The sequence below is a fragment of the Schistocerca americana genome, chromosome 6 (genome assembly GCF_021461395.2).
Source record: "Schistocerca americana isolate TAMUIC-IGC-003095 chromosome 6, iqSchAmer2.1, whole genome shotgun sequence".
NCBI lineage: Eukaryota > Metazoa > Arthropoda > Insecta > Orthoptera > Acrididae > Schistocerca > Schistocerca americana.
This window is the reverse complement of record NC_060124.1, coordinates 533,826,286-533,842,745: the sequence shown is the minus strand read 5'-3', so window position 1 is coordinate 533,842,745 and position 16,460 is coordinate 533,826,286. Positions and strand designations below refer to the sequence as shown.

Sequence of the window (16,460 nt, the reverse complement as noted above, 5' to 3'; positions counted from 1 at the left end):
TGTGCGAGCCAACGAAAGCTGCGAAGAACGGGAGAGAGTAGCGCTTCAGATTTCGCCGCGTAGAGAGCGGCTTTGCCGGCTTTCCTACGGCTGTGCCAGATTGTCCTCTTCTGCCGGGACGGCAATCTCCGCCAATCGGCTGCGAACTCGCCAGAGGACTTTCTCGACCGCCACGTTAACTTAACATTACTCTACGTACACTCGGGGACAGCAGGCTATCTAATTTCGCGACTCACTGCTCGGGTTTATTTTTCATTTCGCGCCGAATCGCGGAAGTAGAGGGTGGCGAGCGTTCCCACGGGCTGAAGCGGCCGCGGATGGAGGCCTGATACGTCAAGTCAGCGAGTCAGAGCTCCGAGCCCGCTAATCTCTGCGGCTTTCGCGACAGGTTCGCCGGAAATGAGAACTTGAGTACAGGCGCGGCGGCGGCGAAGGCTCCTGGCTGTGGGATGGAAAGGTGAGGGAGGGAGACGGAGGGGTGAGGGAGATGCCCGCGACATCTGGAAGGGTCGTGCTCCGCCTGCCTTCTGCAAACCACCCAACGTGGAGTTTCTTCACTCACCCGATTCTTTACGGCTCAAAACATTCATTTATGGCATTCAGAAAAAATCCTTTACATGTCGAGACCGCTGTTTCATATTGATATTGACCATTAATTTTGGCTAAAGTTGTTACCCATCTTCAAGCCAGGAGTTTTTCTTCTGTGAACTATCACCACCAAGCAGGATACGCTATCAAAAGTTTTGTGCAAGCCGCATACGTAAGTCTATACTAACATATAAAGACGACTTGTAGTTTGTCACTAAAGCTCGAAAAGTTCTTAATCGATTTTCTTTAGATTTTTACACGATATCCTAATAAAAATTCGGACACATATGGACTACATTTTTATGTATAGGGCAATTAACTTTGTACTATTACATAAAATCAAGTTGTTAACAAATATCTCGAACAGTTCTTGATCGATTAACTTCAAAGTTTTTCAAGGCACTGCAATAACTATTCAGACGGACATAGGCTATATACTTTAATTTATATAATACATAAATTCATATAATGTATTAAGGGGGAAACATCTCAAAATTTTTGAAAATTTTTTGGTCTTTTTACTTCAAAATCGTTACTCAATACTCTAACAAATGCTCTGACAGACATGGGCTAAATAATTTTCTGACAACGTTTCCCCTTAATGTATAATATGCACATTTTATATACGGTACCATATATATTAAAGCCTACCCCCATTAACCATGGACCTTGCCGTTGGTGGGGAGGCTTGCGTGCCTCAGCGATACAGATAGCCGTACCGTAGGCGCAACCACAACGGAGGGGTATCTGTTGAGAGGCCAGACAAACGTGTGGTTCCTGAAGAGGGGCAGCAGACTTTTTAGTAGTTGCAGGGGCAACAGTCTAGATGATTGACTGATCTGGCCTTGTAACACTAACCAAAACGGCATTGCTGTGCTGGTACTGCGAACGGCTGAAAGCAAGGGGAAACTACAGCCGTAATTTTTCCCGAGGGCATGCAGCTTTACTGTATGGTTAAATGATGATGGCATCCTCTTGGGTAAAATATTCCGGAGGTAAAATAGTATCCCATTCGGATCTCCGGGCGGGGACTACTCAGGAGAACGTCGTTATCGGGAGAAAGAAAACTGGCGTTCTACGGATCGGAGCGTGGAATGTCAGATCCCTTAATCGGGCAGGTAGGTTAGAAAATTTAAAAAGGGAAATGGATAGGTTAAAGTTAGATATAGTGGGAATTAGTGAAGTTCGGTGGCAGGAGGAACAAGACTTTTGGTCAGGTGAATACAGGGTTATAAATACAAAATCAAAACGGGGGAATGCAGGACTAGGTTTAATAATGAATAAAAAAATAGGAGTGCGGGTAAGCTACTACAAACAGCAAAGTGAACGCATCATTGTGGCCAAGATAGACACGAAGCCCACGCCTACCACAGTAGTACAAGTTAATATGCCAACTAGCTCTGCAGATGACGAAGAAATTGAAGAAATGTATGATGAAATAAAAGAAATTATTCAGATAGTGAACGAAGACGAAAATTTAATAGTCATGGGTGACTGGAATTCGAAAGTAGGAAAAGGAAGAGAAGGAAACGTAGTAGGTGAATATGGATTGGGGGGAAGAAATGAAAGAGGAAGCCGTCTGGTAGAATTTTGCACAGAGCACAACTTAATAATAGCTAACACTTGGTTCAAGAATCATAAAAGAAGGTTGTATACATGGAAGAAGCCTGGAGATACTGACAGGTTTCAGATAGATTATATAATGGTAAGACAGAGATTTAGGACCCAGGTTTTAAATTGTAAGACGTTTCCAGGGGCAGATGTGGACTCTGACCACAATCTATTGGTTATGAACTGTAGATTAAAACTGAAGAAAGTGCAAAAAGGTGGGAATTTGAGGCGATGGGACCTGGATAAACTGAAAGAACCAGAGATTGTACAGAGTTTCAAGGAGAGCATAAGGGAACAATTGACAGGAATGGGGGAAAGAAATACAGTAGAAGAAGATTGGGTAGCTTTGAGGGATGAAGTAGTGAAGGCAGCAGAGGATAAAGTAAGGTAAAAAGACGAGGGCTAGTAGAAATCCTTGGGTAACAGAAGAAATATTGAACTTAATTGATCAAAGGAGAAAATATAAAAATGCAGTAAATGAAGCAGGCAAACACGAAAACTAACGTCTCAAAAATGAGATCGACAGGAAGTGCAAAATGGCTAAGCAGGGATGACTAGAGGACAAATGTAATGATGCAGAGGCTTGTCTCACCAGAGGTAAGATAGACACTGCCTACAGGAAAATTAAAGAGACCTTTGGAGAAAAGAGAACCACTTGTATGAATATCAAGAGCTCAGATGGAAACCCAGTTCTAAGCAAAGAAGGGAAAGCAGAAATGTGGAAGGAGTATATAGAGGGTCTATACAAGGGCGATGAACTTGAGGACAATATTATAGAAATGGAAGAGGATGTAGATGAAGATGAAATGGGAGATATGATACTGCGTGAAGAGTTCGACAGAGCACTGAGAGGCCTGAGTTGAAACAAGGCCCCGGGAGTAGACAACATTCCATTAGAACTACTGACAGCCTTGGGAGAGCCAGTCCTGACAAAACTCTACCATCTGGTGAGCAAGATGTATGAGACAGGTGAAATACCCTCAGACTTCAAGAGGAATATAATAATTCCAATCCCAAAGAAAGCAGGTGTTGACAGATGTGAAAATTACCGAACTATCAGTTTAATAAGTCACGGCTGCAAAATACTAACACGAATTCTTTACAGACGAATGGAAAAACTAGTAGAAGCCGACATCGGGGAAGATCAGTTTGGATTCCGTAGAAATATAGGAACACTTGAGGCGATATGGACCCTACGACTTATCTTAGAAGCTAGATTAAGGAAAGGCAAACCTACGTTTCTCGCATTTGTAGACTTAGAGAAAGCTTTTGACAATGTTGACTGGAGTACTCTCTTTCAAATTCTGAAGGTGGCAGGGGTAAAATACAGGGAGCGAAAGGCTATTTACAACTTGTACAGAAACCAGATGGCAGTTATAAGAGTCGAGGGACATGAAAGGGAAGCAGTGATTGGGAAGGGAGGGAGACAGGGTTGTAGCCTCTCCCCGATGTTATTCAATCTGTATATTGAGCAAGCAATGAAGGAAACAAAAGAAAAATTCGGAGTAGGTATTGAAATCCATGGAGAAGAAATAAAAATTTTGAGATTTGCCGATCACATTGTAATTCTGTCAGAGAAAGTAAAGGACTTGGAAGAGCAGTTGAACGGAATGGACAGTATCTTGAAAAGAGGGTATAAGATGAACATCAACAAAAGCAAAACGAGGATAATGGAATGTAGTCGAATTAAGTCGGGTGATGCTGAGGGAATTAGATTAGGATATGAGACACTTAAAGTAGTAAAGGAGTTTTGCTATTTGGGGAGCAAAATAACTGATGATGGTTTAAGTAGAGAGGATATAAAATGTAGAATGACAATGGGAAGGAAAGCGTTTCTGCAGAGGAGAAATTTGTTAACATCGAGTATAGATTCAAAAGTCAGGAAGTCGTTTCTGAAAGTATTTGTATGGAGTGTAGCCATGTATGCAAGTGAAACATGGACGATAAATAGTTTGGACAAGAAGAGAATAGAGGCTTTTGAAATGTGGTGCTACAGAAGAATGCTGAAGATTAGATGGGTAGCCGGCCGGAGTGGCCGTGCGGTTCTAGGCGCTGCAGTCTGGAACCGAGCGACCGCTGTGGTCGCAGGTTCGAATCCTGCCTCGGGCATGGATGTGTGTGATGCCCTTAGGTTAGTTAGGTTTAATTAGTTCTAAGTTCTAGGCGACTGATGACCTCAGAAGTTAAGTCGCATAGTGCTCAGAGCCATTTGACCCATTTGATTAGGTGGGTAGATCACATAACTGATGAGGACGTATTGAATAGGATTGGGGAGAAGAGAAATTTGTGGCACAAATTGACTAGAAGAAGGGATCGGTTGGTAGGACATGTTCTGAGGCATCAAGGGATCACCAATTTAGTATTGGAGGGCAGCGTGGAGGGTAAAAATCGTAGAGGGAGACCAAGAGATGAATACACTAAGCAGATTCAGAAGGATTTAGGTTGCAGTTGTTACTGGGAGATGAAGCAGCTTGCACGGGATAGAGTAGCATGGAGAGCTGCATCAAACCAGTCTCAGGACTGAAGACCACAACAACAACAACAACAACAACAACATATGTTAAAGAAATATGTAGCCTGTGGGCAACTGAAAGTATATTGTAGACTGCAGTAACATGCACAAATTTGAACTAAACCGCTCAAGAACTTTTCGAAATTTTTGCTAACATAGTTTCGAATATTATATATATATATATATATATATATATATTCACTCAAGAACTTATGGAGATTTTTGCTAACAAATACACACACACGCAAACACATTATATATATATATATATATATATATATATATTCACTCAAGAACTCATCGAGATTTTTGCTAACAAATACACACACACACGCAAACACATTATAGATAGATATATAAGTCCTGGAGCTGGAGCGATTTGGTTCAGATTTGTACACGTTTCTACAATGTTCTTCAGTTATACATAATCCTTCAAATTTCTTAAATATGTTTGGTACCATACATAAAGTGTGCATGTAATAGATTAAGGCGAAATCTTAGCAAAATTGACCGATTTGCTTAAAATTGTTACACTATATTTAGACGGATTTAGACTATATAATAATAATGTACAGAGTTTCTATTAAAACCGACAGCGAGAAAGAAAATGCTGCGCTATGAAAATGCGTTGTTTCCTTTCCTTTCTCACACTTAGTTTTAACTTAGATATTGGGACACTTCATACAAATTGTATCTTCCACCGATGTTCTTTCTGCTTATATATTATTTTAAACAAAAGTTGCATAGACAACAGTGTACTGTTTTGTTTTCTTTGTTGCAGTCAGTTTTCAAGAGGAAAGAGGAATGTTGTACTTATGGCTTGTCGACTTATGACAAGAAAACAACTGTGGGATCTGAATCATCCGAAATTTCGCAGTCATAGCCGTTCACAGAGTAAAATTATGAGAAATGCTGTCGTTGAAAGTACTATTTTGACAGACGCAGCAGCTGGAGAGGTCCCTCCCATACCCCTTATATTTGTGCACAAACGATTTATCCATTCATTTTAAGTGACTTCATTTCGCAATCGAGGATTCGTTTGCATTGACAACTAACAAAGCTCAATGTCAGTGAGAGAGGGGGAGAGGAGATAGATCGAGAGGGGAAAGGGGTATAAAATGAATGAGAGAGGGGAAGCAGGATATTGACAGAGAAATTGAGAGGAGATGGAAAGATATTGGGGGAGAAGAAGACGAACACTGAAATGGGGGAGGGGAGAGGGTAAACAAATACAGGCGGAAGCGAAGGAGATGGATGAAGAGAGAGGCAGGAGGAGATGGTCAGAGAGAAGGAACAGAAGGACATCAGGATGTGTACATCCACATATATTTAGCAATTACGAAGCATTGCCTGGTTCGCTAGGCCTGCTATACAGCTTGATGAAACGTTAGTGTAAAATCAGCCAAGACCAAGAGATCGTCGCATCCACTGTGTAATAACATTACATTAAATATTCGCCACATGCGCAAAGTGAGATCACAATTAACGTGCTACGTTACTCTAGAGAGACAGCATCAGAAAGCAGCACATAGTTTTCACTAAGTTGTGTGAGGATGTCGTATCCACTGTCCAAGCATTGCATTAGATGGAGTCCGTATGTGAAACGTGAAAAACACAGTGTATAGGATGAGCTACCCATGGCACGTGGCACTGGTGAACCACAAGGGAAATGAAACTTCCTGGCAGATTAAAACTGTGTGCTGGACTTATGCGAAGGTCCCGAGTTCGAGTCTGGGTCCGGCACAGATGTTCCAACACTGTCTATCCTCGACCTGTTTTCAGTACAATGGTGAATTTTATGAACAGATTGATGGGGTAGCCATGGGAAGCCCCCTAAGCCCCGCAATTGCGAATTTATTCATGGAAAATTTTGAACATCAAGCACTGCAGTCGGCAAAAAAAAGCCCCTCGAAGTGGTATCGGTATGTTGATGATACCTTTGTAATATGGAATCATGAGGAAGAAGACTTGAATGATTTCCTGGTGCACTTAAATAGCATCAACCCAAAGATCAAATTTACTATGGAAAAAGAGAAGAACGGACAACTTAACTTTTTGGATGTATCAGTAATCAAACGGGCGGATGGGACCTTAGGCCATAAGGTCTACAGGAAAGGTACACATACTGATCGCTACCTCCATATGAACTCAAACCACCACCCTAGGCAAAAGAGGGGGGTCATAAAAACACTAGTGGATAGGGCCAATAATATTTGTGTACCAGGCTACTTACAAGAAGAACTAAATCATTTACGAATGGCTTTTGCGAAAAATGGTTATACGAAAAACGAGATTAACCGAGCACTTCACCCAAGTAGAAAAATGCCTAAAAATAGGAGACAGCAACAACCATCAGCTGGAAAAGTATTTCTTCCGTTCATCCATAACATCACTGATCGCATTGGAAAAGTACTAGCCAAGTTTCAGGTGGAGACTATTTTCAGACCTACTAAGAAAATTAGTGAATGCCTAATATTAACAAAAGATGCTCGTCACCCCCTAGCCACCCCAAGGGGTATATAAAATTCCGTGTAGTTGTGGCAGGGTTTACATAGGAACTACAAAAAGAAGCATCAATACACGGTTGACGGAGCATAAAAGAAACTGTCGCTTGGGACATATCGACAAATCGGCAGTAGCGGAACATGTTTTTAAGGATGGAGATCACGAAATAAAATTTGGTGAGACAAGCGTGCTTGCGAGGACGTCGCATTATTATACACGTATGTATAGAGAGGCAATTGAAATCCACAAACATCAATACAATTTTAATCGTAAAGAAGAAGGATTAAAACTGAACAATATATGGCGGTCGACGTTGCATCAATCACGTGACAATCGATTGCCTGCAATCGAGAGAACAGACGGAAGCCAGAGATAGCCACACATCGACGCCACGTGACGTGTGGTCGCGCCCTCTACGATGTCCATATAAGCGGCAGCCCCAGCTCCTAGCAGCCAGTCGTCGACTCACCTCGGGAGATGTTCTCCGTAGTTGAGAACGAAACGTCAGGGAGAAGAATTTCTACAGATCGACCACGGCAACTTAGCCCGGAAGTGTTTACTGATAAAGACGCCGGCCGTGAAAGCCTACATGGGATGATTACTAATGTCAGTATTTGTTGCTATAGGTACACTTTTCTTAATAAGTAAGAGAGATTCTTCGATGAATGTTGCACAGCATACAAACCATACTTAAAGGTGTATGAAACTCTATAATTTTCCAAATCTATTAAAAACTATGGTAAAAATTGAGGTAATTAACTACAAAATACGTGTTTTTTAAACATGAAGTTTAAAATACAACAGCTCACTTATTTTTTCATAAATCAAATAAATTACAGAGTTTCATACAACTGTAAGTATGGTATGTATGCTGCGCAAAATTCATCGGTGAATCTAACTTATGAAGAAAAGTGTACCTGTAGCAACAAATACAGCCATTAGTAAGTGAAACAATGATGGAATTTCGTATGTAAAAAAAGTTTATCTTGTTATGTTTTCGAGCTTCCACTGCAATTAATGTGAATCCTGAATCCTTCCTGGTGATGCTGACAAAGTTTTATGAACTTATTTGTAACAGTATAGACAATGGAAACTAAAATGTCGTGTGATGCCTCTCCTGCTCCAAGTCGGCCCGTTTGACGTCCTACACCCCTTAATGAAACGAACAAGTATGGAAGCATTCTCGTAACCAAAAGCACTTGGAAAGCAGACATACCTACTCAGTGTCGTTTGCTCTGTAGAGTATGTCTTTCGAAACCACCAACAAACATATTACGTCATGCTTTAGAGCTGTATCAACTCTGATAGCAGACACAATTAAAAATTACGAAATTCAAGAAGTTCCTCTGTTATGAGCTCAGATGTTAATATCTGTGTTTTAGAGGAGAACATAAGTAAAGGAGAACAAAAGAAAGAATGATCGAATACAGCTGTACCTCATTCCCACTCAGCTAGCTTAGAACTGTTTTTATTTCTTCATGAATCCACAGACCATTTCAGGACCATGTTACGCTAAGCGTTTGATTTCGTCATGTTAGCGAGCTGCCAATTTGCAAGCAGCGGCAGCCGGTAGGAGAGTTTTAAGCTGACGAGTGAAGAGTACTTACACACTGCTGGGCGCGAGCCGAGCTGTTGTGCAGACACGACATGGAACCTCGCCAAACGAAATGACAACGGACGCATACGCTGTCTGCTCAAAAGTATCCGGACACCCGTATGTAATGCGGAATTTAACAACAGATGTCACGAGTGGCGGACCCGCCAATATAAAAGGAGGCGGGCAGTATTGTATTGTCGGTTGGGAGGCAATAACCGCAGTATGGGTCGCTCAGAAGATCTCACTGACTTCCTACGTAAACTAATCACTGGATATCGCCTGAGTAACAAATCTATCAGGGACAAACCTTCTACAACCGTCCAAGTCGCCTATTGCTTATGTGACTGTGAACTGGAAAGAAAAGGAGACCGAACACAGCTAAATCATGAGCAGGTAGACCTTAGGTGCTAACGGACAGCGACCGTCGAGGTTTGGGGAGGGTGTTTGTAAAACAAAGCATGAAATTAGTGCGGGGAGTTTCAAACTGCTACCACAAATGCAGCTAGCACAACGTTTGTGAATAGACAGTTAAAAATAAAGGAGAAAAATGTTGAAGAAGCTCGTCATTATTGAACTACGTTGCACTTCGTCTTCAAGCCACAAGTGGACCATCCGACCGCCTTGTCATCCTCAGCTGAGGATGCGGATAGGAAGGGCGTGTGGTCAGCACACCGCTCTCCCCGTCGTTAGGATGGTTTTCTGTGACCAGAGCCGTTACTCCTCAACTGGTATCACGAGGCTGAGTGCACCCCGAAAAATGGCAACAGCGCATGGTGGTTCGGATGGTCACCCATCCAAGTGCCGGCCACGCCCGACAGCGCTTAACATTGGTGGTCTGACGGGAACCGGTTATTATTGAACTACATGAAATAAAATCTCATAACTTCTGAACGGTTGGCGTTAGGACGTTAAAACTGTACCGTTGGCTGCGAGGCATGATGGGAATTAGTACGCCCTGTATGGTTTGATTTACCGACGAAACTCACTTCCATTTGGATGGGTTCATCAATAAGCAAATTCGCCGCATTTGGGGGACTGAGAATCCGCATTTCGCGATCGAAAAGTCGTTTCATCCTCAACAGGTGACTGTGTGGCGTGCAATGTCCAGCCACGGAATAATCTGTCCGATATTCCTGGATGGCACGGTATCTACCGAATGGCACTTGAAGGCTTCGTTAGATGATTTCATCCCCACTATCCAGTGTGACCCTGATTTCGCCAAGATGTGGTTCATGCAAGACAGAGCTCGACCCCATCGAAGCAGAAGAGTGTTTTATGTCCTGGAGGAGCACTTTCCAGACCGCATTCTGGCTCTGGGGAATCCAGAGGCCACTGGCATGGGTCTCGATTGGCCGCCACATTCTCCTGATCTGAACACATGCGACTCTTTTTTTGTATGGGGCTATATGAAAGGCAAGGTGTACAGCAACAACCCCAAAAGCACTGTTGAGCTGAAAACAGCCATTCGGGAGGTCATCGACGCTTTATATTCCAACGCTTCAGCAGGTCATGCAGAATTTCGCTACTGGTCTGCGCCGCATCATCGCGAATGATGGCAGGCATATCAAGCATGTCACAACCTAAATCCGAATATCTGTAGTGACGTTTGCATGTTGAATACAGTGTGTGCATTTTTTACAGTGTGTGCATTTTTTCCATATAGTTCAATAATTATCACCCAGTAAGTCGCACATTTGCGTAGTCATTGTTCAGCGAGACTCCAGGTGGCGTTGAGACCGACACCGCTTGTCACTGGGTCATTAAAACGAGCGATTTGGAGTCATGGACCATAATATATCTTGTGGCAATCCGATGATGGGGTTTGGGTTTAGCGAATACTTGGAGAAAGTTCCATGCCTTCATGTATAGAACGAGAGTTCATGATTCACCTTGGCACAATGATATGCTTCTTTCTTCCCCAATTAAGGCCTAGCATTGATATTAGTAGACTGCAGTTCTTCCTAACTTTCGCTGAGAACTGCGATGTCATCTTTCGACCTTTGTTTAGAAAGACTTAGGACTATGTTGAAATAATAATTTCGTGCATCTTTGTCACTCTGAAGCGTAGTGCAGCATTCAGTGAAAGTTACTAACGTTGTCAAAGCAATATGTAATTTAATTTTTGAAGAATCACGTATATTACCTGTCTTTCGCTATAGCTGGCATGTGTACTGCTGAAAACTTCTAACGTCTAGCAGCATATTACATTATCGAACGCTGTTTATACGTCATCAAATCCTATGACGAAACTTCCTGGCAGATTAAAACTGTGTGCCCGACCGAGAATCGAACTCGGGACCTTTGCAAGGTTCGCAGGAGAGCTTCTGCTTTGGAGGGTAGGAGACGAGATACTGGCAGAAGTAAAGCTGTGGGTAGCGGCCCCGAGTAGTGTTTCGGTAGCTCAGTTGGTAGAGCACTTGCCCTCGTAAGGCAAAGGTCCCGAGTTCGAGTCTCGGTCTGGCACACAGTTATAATCTGCCAGGAAGTTTCATATCAGCGCACACTCCGCTGCAGAGTGAAAATCTCATTCTAAATCCTATGATGCTCTCTTGATTTTTCTTGAATCTTTTTTCAGTTATCAAGCTCAAAGTCATAATTGTCTCTCTGCTACATTTATCTCTCCTAAATGAAAACTCATCGCCATCTAACAGACCAGCAATTTTACTTTCACTTCTTCTATATATTATCCTTTACAGCAGCTTGGATACATAAGATATTAAGCTGACTGCGCGATATTTCTCACATTTGTTTGCCCTTGATGTCTTCGTGATGGTGGGGAAAGTAGTCTGCCGAAAATCTGATGGTATGTCTGATCTGAATAGTAGTTTGCTTGCCACTTCGCCAATGATTTTAGGAATTCCGAAGACAGAACATTAGAAGATGCAACAGGTCTACTAAAGAGAATGCTTACACAAGCTTAACCGCCCAATTCTGGAGTATTGCTGTACGGTCTGGGATCCGCATCAGGTGGGACTGACGGATGACATCGAAAAAAATTCAAAGAAGGGCAGCTCGTTTTGTATTACCGTGAAATAGGGGAGATAGTGCCTCACGGCTGGTACGTGAACTGGAGTGGCAATCATTAAAACAAGACTTTTTCGTTGGGACAGGATTTTCTCATGAAATTTCAATCGCCAATTTTCTTCTCCGATTGCGAAAACATTCTGTTTCCCGACACCTACATAGGAAGAAAAGGTTATCACGATAAAATAAGGCCGGCCGCTGTGGCCGAGCGGTTATAGGCGCTTCAGTCGGGAACCGCGCAGCTGCTACTGTCGCAGGTTCGAACGCTACCTCGGGCATGGATGTGTGTGATGTCCTTAGGTTGGTTGGGTTTAAGTAGTTCTAAGTGTAGGGGACTGATGACCTCAGATGTTAAGTCCCATAGTGCTTACAGCCATTTGAACCATTTTTAATAAAATAAAATAAGTAAGGGCTCGTACAGAAAAATTTAAGCGCTCGTTTTACCCGCGCGCTGTTTGAGAGTGCAACTGTAGAGGGACAGCTTGAAGGTGATTCATTGAACCCTCTGCCAGCCACTTTACTGTGAATAGCAGAGTAATAATGTAGATGTAGAACGTTATCTATATCTTCCTCCTTATTTGCACGCTGGTCTTCTGCAATCATGTTAATCTCTGACTCTAATGCTTGAGCTCCAATGTTTTCTGTGTCGACTGTCATTTCTTTTTCTATCACGTGGTCAGACCCTCCCCTTCGCAGAGATCCTCATCGTAGTCTTTACCACTTGTCCGCTCTGCGTTTGACTGTGGAATTTGCCTTGCACTCGTAATATTGATACCTTTCCTTTGAGTATCAAGGAAGGTTGTTTTAAATTTGACGTATTAGAATCATGCCTTTTGACAACCATTTCTTTTTCGATTCCTTCACATTTTTCCTACAGCCATTTCATTTCCTGTACTTCCTATTTATTTCATTCTAAAGTGACATATACTGCTCTATATCTCTCTTTTCCCGATCATCTGTGTACTTCTTTCTTTCGTCAATCTGTCTACGCATTTCTTCTGTTGCCCAAGCTTTCTTCACAGGCAGCAAATACCAGACGGGTGTCAGCCTTTTCAAAATTTATTCAACCTGTACCAGGTTCTTCCTGAAGTTCTTTAGCTGAGTTCACTACGTGGAAAATCCCTTGTAATCTTTCCGTCCAGTTAACAGACCCCGTTACACACTGCTTCGCTCCAGCATTCTTGCTCTTCTGCTCCTGCTGTCAAGCTTTACTACGAAATCTGAATGTCTCTGTCCTTGCACATTGTGGACGGGACACGAAAGCCTTGCAACGTCCGTAAATCTCACGCACTCCGTTGTCCTGCGGAATCCCCTTGTGCCTCACGTACAGCTGATCTCCGTCTCCCATTAGCCGCCCGTCGGTTTCACACTGTGGACGGCGTTGGCTGCTGTGTTTAAATCTATTTACAGAAAAAGCCCCGCTCCCCCCCTTTCTGAGTGTGTGTCTCAAAATTCAATTTACAGCTCAAGACGTGCCGAACGCAAAGCTTCAGACGGGATGTCAAGCGGGTTCTCTCTCTCTGCCCGGGAGAATTGTGAAGTTCCATTCCTCGGCTCTTACCCGCTGCTGAGTTACTCTACGATATCCGTTTATTTCTACTTCAATGTTTGATTTCCGTAAGCAGATAAAAGGTGTCGGAAATGATGGATGGTCCATACAAATAAGAGATTCAAATGTTCAAATGTGTACCACGCGGGATTAGCCGAGCGGTCTACGGCGCTGCAGTAATGGACTGTGCGGCTGGTCCCGGCGGAGGTTCGAGTCCTCCCTCGGGCATGGGTGTATGTGTTTGTCCTTAGGCTAATTTAGGGTAAGTAGTGTGTAAGCTTAGGGACTGATGACCTTAGCAGTTAAGTCCCATAAGATTTCACACATATTTGAACATATTTTTCTTTCGTTCAAATGCGTGTGAATTCCGAAGGGACCAAACTGCAGAGGTCGTCGGTCCCTAGACTTACACACTACTTAAACAAAGTTTAACTACCTTATGCTAAGAACAACACACACACCCATGCCCGACGGAGGACTCGAACCTCCAGAGGGGGGGGGGGGGGGGCGCAGTCCGTGACATGGCGCCTGAAACCTCGCGGCCACTCCGCGCGGCATAAAAGATTTTCGACGGATATGATATTCACTTGTCAAAAAGGGTGTCGAGTGTTGCACATGTGGCCTGACTTCGGTCGCTTTAGCACTCGCGACGTACGTGGTAGCACGGTCCCAAGTTTCAGAACTGTTCTTCAGCGATGGACTTCAACGGGATAACTGTACCACGAGGCTGTTGTTAACGTATCTAATAGTTAAAGCAGTTTTACACAAATGGTGTGAGAATATAGCAATCCATGCTAATTTCCAGATTTTGTATTGGATCGTAACATTACACTAGTTTATTACTGCGTATCTTATGTTAGTAGAAAACAAAATGAAAAAAAAAAAACGCTATAGTAGTAGTTTACGTTCTACAGTCCGGAGATTGCAGACTATGTTAAGGACGTGAAAATTCTGAGTGCTTTCAACGAGTTTCATTACAACATTCTACGTGTGTTTTTCAAAGAAAATTCCGCACTGGCTGTATGAATTATTTTTATTAAATCTGCGACCGCTTTCATACCACTTATCGGTGCATCCTCAGGCAATATACGATATTTATAACATACTAAAGTTGAACATTGCCCTGTAGCCACTCCCCACCATTCACGTCCAATATACCGCCAAACAATCTAAACAAGAACCCTAAAAAGTTTTGGTCATATGTAAAATCGGTAAGCGGATCTAAATCCCCTATTCAGTCACTCGTTGACCACGATGGCACCGAAACAGAGGACGACCGAAGAAAGGCAGAAATACTGAATTCAGTGTTCCGAATCTGTTTCACTGCGGAAAATCGTAACACGGTCCCTGACTTCAGCCGTCGCACGGACGCCAAAATGGAAAATATTGAAATAAACGATATCGGAATTGAAAAACAACTGCTATCACTTAGTAGCGGAAAAGCATCCGGACCAGACGAGATACCCTTAAGATTCTACAGTGATTATGCTAAAGAACTTGCCCCCTTTCTATCAGCAATTTATCGTAGATCGCTGGAAGAACGTAAAGTACCTAGCGACTGGAAGAAAGCGCAGGTCGTTCCCATTTTCAAGAAGGGTCATAAATCAGATGCGAATAATTATAGGCCTATTTCGCTTACGTCAATCTGTTGTAGAATAATGGAACATGTTTTGTGTTCTCGTATTATGACGTTCTTAGATAATACAAATCTCCTTCATCATAACCAACATGGATTCCGCAAACAGAGATCATGTGAAACTCAGCTCGCCCTATTTGCCCAAGAAATTCACAGTGGCGTAGACACTGGCGAGCAGATTGATGCCGTATTCCTGGACTTCAGGAAGGCATTTGATACGGTTCCGCACTTACGTTTAGTGAAAAAAATACGAGCTTACGGAATATCGGACCAGGTTTGTGATTGGATTCAGGATTTCCTAGAAGAAAGAACACAACATGTCATTCTTAACGGTTCAAAATCTGCAGATGTAGAGGTAATTTCGGGAGTACCGCAGGGAAGCGTGATAGGACCTTTATTGTTTACAATATACATAAATGACTTAGTTGACAACATCGGTAGCTCCGTGAGGCTATTTGCAGATGACACGGTTGTCTACAAGAAAGTAGCAACATCAAAAGACTCGTACGTACTCCAGGAGGACCTGCAGAGGATTAATGCATGGTGCGACAGCTGGCAGCTTTCCCTAAACGTAGATAAATGTAATATAATGCGCATACATAGGGGCAGAAATCCATTCCAGTACGATTATGCCATAGGTGGTAGGTCATTGGAAGCGGTAACGACCGTAAAATACTTAGGAGTTACTATCCGGAGCGATCTGAAGTGGAATGATCACATAAAACAAATAGTGGGAAAAGCAGGCGCCAGGTTGAGATTCATAGGAAGAATTCTAAGAAAATGTGACTCATCGACGAAAGAAGTAGCTTACAAAACGCTTGTTCGTCCGATTCTTGAGTATTGCTCATCAGTATGGGACCCTTACCAGGTTGGATTAATAGAAGAGATAGACATGATCCAGCGAAAAGCAGCGCGATTCGTCATGGGGACATTTAGTCAGCGCGAGAGCGTTACGGAGATGCTGAACAAGCTCCAGTGGCGGACACTTCAAGAAAGGCGTTACGCAATACGGAGAGGTTTATTATCGAAATTACAAGAGAGCACATTCCGGGAAGAGATGGGCAACATATTACTACCGCCCACATATATCTCGCGTAATGATCACAACGAAAAGATCCGAGAAATTAGAGCAAATACGGAGACTTACAAGCAGTCGTTCTTCCCACGCACAATTCGTGAATGGAACAGGGAAGGGGGGATCAGATAGTGGTACAATAAGTACCCTCCGCCACACACCGTAAGGTGGCTCGCGGAGTATAGATGTAGATGTAGATCTGGTGAAAACGGTGATTAAAGTTTAGAAATCTTTTCTTTTTTTAATTTTTAAATGATGGGAGCGACAATGAGCGTGCAAGTTGAAAGGAGCCGCGCGGCAGCGGACACGGCCTGACTCTCAACTCCTCTCAACTTGCACGTTCAATTCCGTTCCCATCATTTA

At 42.9% G+C, this 16,460-nt stretch overlaps 1 protein-coding gene and 1 non-coding gene across 2 annotated transcripts in view; one reads left to right on the top strand and one right to left on the bottom strand.

The window, feature by feature from the left end:
- LOC124620267 overlaps window positions 1-16,460 on the bottom strand; it is a 178,034-nt gene that overhangs the window by 108,861 nt on the left and 52,713 nt on the right. The window lies entirely within an intron of this gene.
- Trnat-cgu lies at window positions 11,202-11,278 on the top strand. Its single transcript has one exon. It is a non-coding gene; the product is annotated as a tRNA-Thr (tRNA).